The sequence below is a fragment of the Schistocerca piceifrons genome, unplaced genomic scaffold (assembly GCF_021461385.2).
Source record: "Schistocerca piceifrons isolate TAMUIC-IGC-003096 unplaced genomic scaffold, iqSchPice1.1 HiC_scaffold_275, whole genome shotgun sequence".
In the NCBI taxonomy this organism is placed as follows: Eukaryota; Metazoa; Arthropoda; class Insecta; order Orthoptera; family Acrididae; genus Schistocerca; species Schistocerca piceifrons.
The window spans coordinates 7,501-15,000 of record NW_025728488.1 but is presented as its reverse complement, the minus strand read 5'-3'; the positions used below and the strand labels follow the sequence as shown (position 1 = coordinate 15,000).

The 7,500-nt window shown below is 57.3% G+C and overlaps 2 non-coding genes and 1 pseudogene across 2 annotated transcripts; all 3 read left to right on the top strand.

Annotated features, from left to right (window-relative positions):
- The first annotated feature begins 2,818 nt into the window (after positions 1 to 2,818).
- Positions 2,819 to 4,728, top strand: LOC124744127. The gene has a single exon (XR_007010631.1). It is a non-coding gene; the product is annotated as a small subunit ribosomal RNA (ribosomal RNA).
- A 352-nt stretch (positions 4,729 to 5,080) lies between these two features.
- LOC124744118 lies at positions 5,081 to 5,235 on the top strand. Its single transcript, XR_007010622.1, has one exon. It is a non-coding gene; the product is annotated as a 5.8S ribosomal RNA (ribosomal RNA).
- Positions 5,236 to 5,423: 188 nt separating this feature from the next.
- Positions 5,424 to 7,500, top strand: part of LOC124744134 — a 4,229-nt pseudogene continuing 2,152 nt past the window's right edge.

The following is a 7,500-nucleotide window of genomic DNA, read 5'->3' as shown; positions in this document are numbered from 1 at the left end:
CTAACCTAACCCATGTTGTCCCCTAACCTAACCCATGTTGTCCCCTAACCTAACCCATGTTGTCCCCTAACCTAACCCATGTTGTCCCCTAACCTAACCCATGTTGTCCCCTAACCTAACCCATGTTGTCCCCTAACCTAACCCATGTTGTCCCCTAACCTAACCCATGTTGTGCCCTAACCTAACCCATGTTGTGCCCTAACCTAACCCATTGTTGTGCCTTAACCTAACCCATGTTGTCCCCTAACCTAACCCATGTTGTCCCCTAACCTAACCCATGTTGTCCCCTAACCTAACCCATGTTGTCCCCTAACCTAACCCATGTTGTCCCCTAACCTAACCCATGTTGTGCCTTAACCTAACCCATGTTGTCCCCTAACCTAACCCATGTTGTCCCCTAACCTAACCCATGTTGTCCCCTAACCTAACCCATGTTGTCCCCTAACCTAACCCATGTTGTCCCCTAACCTAACCCATGTTGTCCCCTAACCTAACCCATGTTGTCCCCTACCTAACCCATGTTGTCCCCTAACCTAACCCATGTTGTGCCCTAACCTAACCCATGTTGTCCCCTAACCTAACCCATGTTGTGCCTTAACCTAACCATGTTGTGCCTTAACCTAACCCATGTTGTCCCCTAACCTAACCCATGTTGTCCCCTAACCTAACCCATGTTGTGCCTTAACCTAACCCATGTTGTGCCGTAACCTAACCCATGTTGTGCCTTAACCTAACCCATGTTGTGCCTTAACCTAACCCATGTTGTGCCTTAACCTAACCCATGTTGTGCCTTAACCTAACCCATGTTGTGCCTTAACCTAACCCACGTTGTCCCCTAACGTAACCCACGTTGTCCCCTAACGTAACCCACGTTGTCCCCTAACGTAACCCACGTTGTCCCTAACGTAACCCACGTTGTCCCCTAACGTAACCCACGTTGTCCCCTAACGTAACCCACGTTGTCCCCTAACGTAACCCACGTTGTCGCCTATCGTAACCCACGTTGTCGCCTAAACCTGCTCTGTAATTGTTATACGACTCGTTCAATTAGTGTAGTGTTGCCCACCCGCAACCCTCGCAATATAGTTCGCTACTCGCACTGCCCGCTCCCCTGTGTATCGCTTCATGTTAAACACCTTGCAAGTCTTGCTGACTTTCCACATGCTCCTGCTGTACACTGTAATGTGGATGGCAGCAGGGCGTACATGCCGCCCCCCCCCCCCCCACCTCTCCCACGTCCCCACCTTGCCCCCTGCCTTCGCAAGGTGGTTGGTGACAAGTTTGCATGTTCAATGCCCTTCGCATGCGACGTACGCAGGCTACGTTTGTGGTGCGGCCTGTGTCAACTGTCCGCTGATGTCGTACGCGTGAACCACAATCTGTACTGCACATTCGTCCTTATGTACTGAATGATACATCGTGGCACATGTGTGACCGTACAACGACTGCGCCCAAAAACGGCGGACCATACAGTGCAAATATTGTGCACGCAGCTACGTGTCGTCTCCCTATGAGAGCTGGATTGCAGTGTGGTACGCCATAGAGACGTGTGGGAGGAACGGACGCCGTGGATGGCGATCAGCATGAGCTGTCTGTTGATGTATTCGGACCTAGTCGTCTCTCCTCACACACCGTGATGGCATGGTGCAGCGCGTTCCATATCTGCGACATGCTACAGAAGCCGGTTGACAGTCGTTCGAGCAATGGACATCGCATACGTACGGGGGCCACCTTCCACGTATTGTCTAGGCGTGCACATTTTGTTGCGTGTATGTGGGCAGACGTAGTGTGGCGTGACACCTGACACAGGCATGCAATAATGGTTGAAGTTGCAAATGGCGATGGACGCCTACGTTTTCTGGTGAAGTTACGCAAATGAAGAAATGGTAACCCGTTGTGGTGCGGTTGTTCTCGCTAGGGGTGAATCGGTGATGGCGACGATAGGTTGAGGTACTAACCGGTTGTTCCAGCGATACCCACCATGCCGACGAAACTGAACGGCATCTGGGTGTGAAGCGATACGCGGCGGTGGCTGGGTGGGACCGTCCCCCGGCCGGTGAGGGGGCGCCTCCCGGCGTGCTGGCCGCGCGGTGCGTGGGCGCACGCGCTACAGCCGGCTGGTGGGGGCGGCCAGTGGCAGGCGCGCCGGCCGACGGACGCGGCAGGCGTCGCAGCTGCGCGCCGGCGCACCCTGCGCGCGGCGCCGTGCGGCCAAAGTAGGTCCTCGCGGGCCCGGTGCGAAGCGCGGTGGACATCTGCAGTGTGCTGGTCCGATTGAGGACTGTGTGCGTTGAGGATGCGCCGCCGCCCGGCGCTCGGCGCCGCGACGCCGTCTGCTGCTCGGTCGCCCCAGCGGTTCTCGCTGGTGGTTTGTATCGCAGCTGTGCGGATGTGTTGGCGTGTGCGCTGTGCTGGGAGAGTTCGCTTCGGCACCCAAGTGGGGCTTTTGTCCTTCTGTGGCGCTGGCGTTGGAGCTGCCGGTCACCGTAGGTGGCGCGTGTTGTCTCCCGCCGGCAATGCCACGACAGCACGCTCCCGGGCCTCTGTCGGCAGCGGCAAGCTCAGTTGGGAGCACGGGTGGTCGCACCGAAAGCGTCTACTCGCCTAACTCCGGGCGATTGCGCCTCTCTCGAACCCGACCAAGTACTTGGGACGGCGCTGCGCGCCGCCGGGACCTGAGAGGGTTTCGAGGTGTATTGTGCAGGGGAGCTCAGCCTCCTCCCTGTTTGCAGAATGATTGAGCGGACGCTTGCGTGTTCGCGCGGGCCCCCGGGACACACTCCCGGGCGGCCGGCTGCTCAGCTCTAGTTGACGCAGCTCCCTGGTTGATCCTGCCAGTAGTCATATGCTTGTCTCAAAGATTAAGCCATGCATGTCTCAGTACAAGCCGCATTAAGGTGAAACCGCGAATGGCTCATTAAATCAGTTATGGTTCTCTTAGATCGTACCCACGTTACTTGGATAACTGTGGTAATTCTAGAGCTAATACATGCAAACAGAGTCCCGACCAGAGATGGAAGGGACGCTTTTATTAGATCAAAACCAATCGGTCGGCTCGTCCGGTCCGTTTGCCTTGGTGACTCTGAATAACTTTGGGCTGATCGCACGGTCCTCGTACCGGCGACGCATCTTTCAAATGTCTGCCTTATCAACTGTCGATGGTAGGTTCTGCGCCTACCATGGTTGTAACGGGTAACGGGGAATCAGGGTTCGATTCCGGAGAGGGAGCCTGAGAAACGGCTACCACATCCAAGGAAGGCAGCAGGCGCGCAAATTACCCACTCCCGGCACGGGAGGTAGTGACGAAAAATAACGATACGGGACTCATCCGAGGCCCCGTAATCGGAATGAGTACACTTTAAATCCTTTAACGAGTATCTATTGGAGGGCAAGTCTGGTGCCAGCAGCCGCGGTAATTCCAGCTCCAATAGCGTATATTAAAGTTGTTGCGGTTAAAAAGCTCGTAGTTGGATTTGTGTCCCACGCTGTTGGTTCACCGCCCGTCGGTGTTTAACTGGCATGTATCGTGGGACGTCCTGCCGGTGGGGCGAGCCGAAGGCGTGCGACCGCCCCGTGCGTGCTCGTGCGTCCCGAGGCGGACCCCGTTGAAATCCTACCAGGGTGCTCTTTATTGAGTGTCTCGGTGGGCCGGCACGTTTACTTTGAACAAATTAGAGTGCTTAAAGCAGGCAAGCCCGCCTGAATACTGTGTGCATGGAATAATGGAATAGGACCTCGGTTCTATTTTGTTGGTTTTCGGAACCCGAGGTAATGATTAATAGGGACAGGCGGGGGCATTCGTATTGCGACGTTAGAGGTGAAATTCTTGGATCGTCGCAAGACGAACAGAAGCGAAAGCATTTGCCAAGTATGTTTTCATTAATCAAGAACGAAAGTTAGAGGTTCGAAGGCGATCAGATACCGCCCTAGTTCTAACCATAAACGATGCCAGCCAGCGATCCGCCGCAGTTCCTCCGATGACTCGGCGGGCAGCCTCCGGGAAACCAAAGCTTTTGGGTTCCGGGGGAAGTATGGTTGCAAAGCTGAAACTTAAAGGAATTGACGGAAGGGCACCACCAGGAGTGGAGCCTGCGGCTTAATTTGACTCAACACGGGAAACCTCACCAGGCCCGGACACCGGAAGGATTGACAGATTGATAGCTCTTTCTTGATTCGGTGGGTGGTGGTGCATGCCGTTCTTAGTTGGTGGAGCGATTTGTCTGGTTAATTCCGATAACGAACGAGACTCTAGCCTGCTAACTAGTCGCGTGACATCCTTCGTGCTGTCAGCGATTACTTTTCTTCTTAGAGGGACAGGCGGCTTCTAGCCGCACGAGATTGAGCAATAACAGGTCTGTGATGCCCTTAGATGTTCTGGGCCGCACGCGCGCTACACTGAAGGAATCAGCGTGTCTTCCTAGGCCGAAAGGTCGGGGGTAACCCGCTGAACCTCCTTCGTGCTAGGGATTGGGGCTTGCAATTGTTCCCCATGAACGAGGAATTCCCAGTAAGGCGCGAGTCATAAGCTCGCGTTGATTACGTCCCTGCCCTTTGTACACACCGCCCGTCGCTACTACCGATTGAATGATTTAGTGAGGTCTTCGGACTGGTACGCGGCATTGACTCTGTCGTTGCCGATGCTACCGGAAAGATGACCAAACTTGATCATTTAGAGGAAGTAAAAGTCGTAACAAGGTTTCCGTAGGTGAACCTGCGGAAGGATCATTACCGACTAGACTGCATGTCTTTCGATGTGCGTGTCGTGTCGCGCAACACGCTACCTGTACGGCTCGCAGTAGCCGTGCGCCGCGTGCGGAACCACGCGTGCCTCTCAAAACTAGCGGCAATGTTGTGTGGTACGAGCGCTGAAGCGCTGGAGCGGCTGGCCTGCGGCACCTGGCGCCTGGCGCCGGTTTTGAATGACTTTCGCCCGAGTGCCTGTCCGCTCCGGTGTGGAGCCGTACGACGCCCGTCGGCCGTGAGGCCGTTGGACACAGAACGCTGGAACAGGGGCCGCCACACGCCTCACTCCCGCCTATGCGACCGTCTCGAAAGAGACGGCGGAAACTTGAGAAAAGATCACCCAGGACGGTGGATCACTCGGCTCGTGGGTCGATGAAGAACGCAGCAAATTGCGCGTCGACATGTGAACTGCAGGACACATGAACATCGACGTTTCGAACGCACATTGCGGTCCATGGATTCCGTTCCCGGGCCACGTCTGGCTGAGGGTCGGCTACGTATACTGAAGCGCGCGGCGTTTGCCCCGCTTCGCAGACCTGGGAGTGTCGCGGCCGCCTGTGGGGCCGGCCGCGTCTCCTCAAACGTGCGATGCGCGCCCGTCGCCTGGCGGTTCGCATACCGGTACTTTCTCGGTAGCGTGCACAGCCGGCTGGCGGTGTGGCGTGCGACACCTCGTACAACGACCTCAGAGCAGGCGAGACTACCCGCTGAATTTAAGCATATTACTAAGCGGAGGAAAAGAAACTAACAAGGATTCCCCCAGTAGCGGCGAGCGAACAGGGAAGAGTCCAGCACCGAACCCCGCAGGCTGCCGCCTGTCGTGGCATGTGGTGTTTGGGAGGGTCCACTACCCCGACGCCTCGCGCCGAGCCCAAGTCCAACTTGAATGAGGCCACGGCCCGTAGAGGGTGCCAGGCCCGTAGCGGCCGGTGCGAGCGTCGGCGGGACCTCTCCTTCGAGTCGGGTTGCTTGAGAGTGCAGCTCCAAGTGGGTGGTAAACTCCATCTGAGACTAAATATGACCACGAGACCGATAGCGAACAAGTACCGTGAGGGAAAGTTGAAAAGAACTTTGAAGAGAGAGTTCAAAAGTACGTGAAACCGTTCTGGGGTAAACGTGAGAAGTCCGAAAGGTCGAACGGGTGAGATTCACGCCCATCCGGCCACTGGCCTCCGCCCTCGGCAGATGGGGCCGGCCGCCCGCGCGGAGCAATCCGCGGCGGGGTCGTGTCCGGTTGCCTTTCCACTCGCCGCGGGGTGGGGCCGTTCCGGTGTGCGGTGGGCCGCACTTCTCCCCTAGTAGGACGTCGCGACCCGCTGGGTGCCGGCCTACGGCCCGGGTGCGCAGCCTGTCCTTCCGCGGGCCTCGGGTTCGCGTCTGTTGGGCAGAGCCCCGGTGTCCTGGCTGGCTGCCCGGCGGTATATCTGGAGGAGTCGATTCGCCCCTTTGGGCGCTCGGGCTCCCGGCAAGCGCGCGCGGTTCTTCCCGGATGACGGACCTACCTGGCCCGGCCCCGGGACCCCGCGCCGCTGTTGGCTCGGGATGCTCTCGGGCGGAATAATCGCTCCCGTCAGCGGCGCTTCAGCTTTGGACAATTTCACGACCCGTCTTGAAACACGGACCAAGGAGTCTAACATGTGCGCGAGTCATTGGGCTGTACGAAACCTAAAGGCGTAATGAAAGTGAAGGTCTCGCCTTGCGCGGGCCGAGGGAGGATGGGGCTTCCCCGCCCTTCACGGGGCGGCGGCCTCCGCACTCCCGGGGCGTCTCGTCCTCATTGCGAGGTGAGGCGCACCTAGAGCGTACACGTTGGGACCCGAAAGATGGTGAACTATGCCTGGCCAGGACGAAGTCAGGGGAAACCCTGATGGAGGTCCGTAGCGATTCTGACGTGCAAATCGATCGTCGGAGCTGGGTATAGGGGCGAAAGACTAATCGAACCATCTAGTAGCTGGTTCCCTCCGAAGTTTCCCTCAGGATAGCTGGTGCTCGTACGAGTCTCATCCGGTAAAGCGAATGATTAGAGGCCTTGGGGCCGAAACGACCTCAACCTATTCTCAAACTTTAAATGGGTGAGATCTCCGGCTTGCTTGATATGCTGAAGCCGCGAGCAAACGACTCGGATCGGAGTGCCAAGTGGGCCACTTTTTGGTAAGCAGAACTGGCGCTGTGGATGAACCAAACGCCGAGTTAAGGCGCCCGAATCGACGCTCATGGGAAACCATGAAAGGCGTTGGTTGCTTAAGACAGCAGGACGGTGGCCATGGAAGTCGGAATCCGCTAAGGAGTGTGTAACAACTCACCTGCCGAAGCAACTAGCCCTGAAAATGGATGGCGCTGAAGCGTCGTGCCTATACTCGGCCGTCAGTCTGGCAGTCATGGCCGGTCCTTGCGGCCGGCCGCGAAGCCCTGACGAGTAGGAGGGTCGCGGCGGTGGGCGCAGAAGGGGTCTGGGCGTGAGCCTGCCTGGAGCCGCCGTCGGTGCAGATCTTGGTGGTAGTAGCAAATACTCCAGCGAGGCCCTGGAGGGCTGACGCGGAGAAGGGTTTCGTGTGAACAGCCGTTTGCACACGAGTCAGTCGATCCTAAGCCCTAGGAGAAATCCGATGTTGATGGGGGCCGTCATAGCATGATGCGCTTTGTGCTGGCCCCCGTTGGGCGAAAGGGAATCCGGTTCCTATTCCGGAACCCGGCAGCGGAACCGATACAAGTCGGGCCCCTCTTTTAGAGATGCTCGTCGGGGTAACCCAAAAGGAC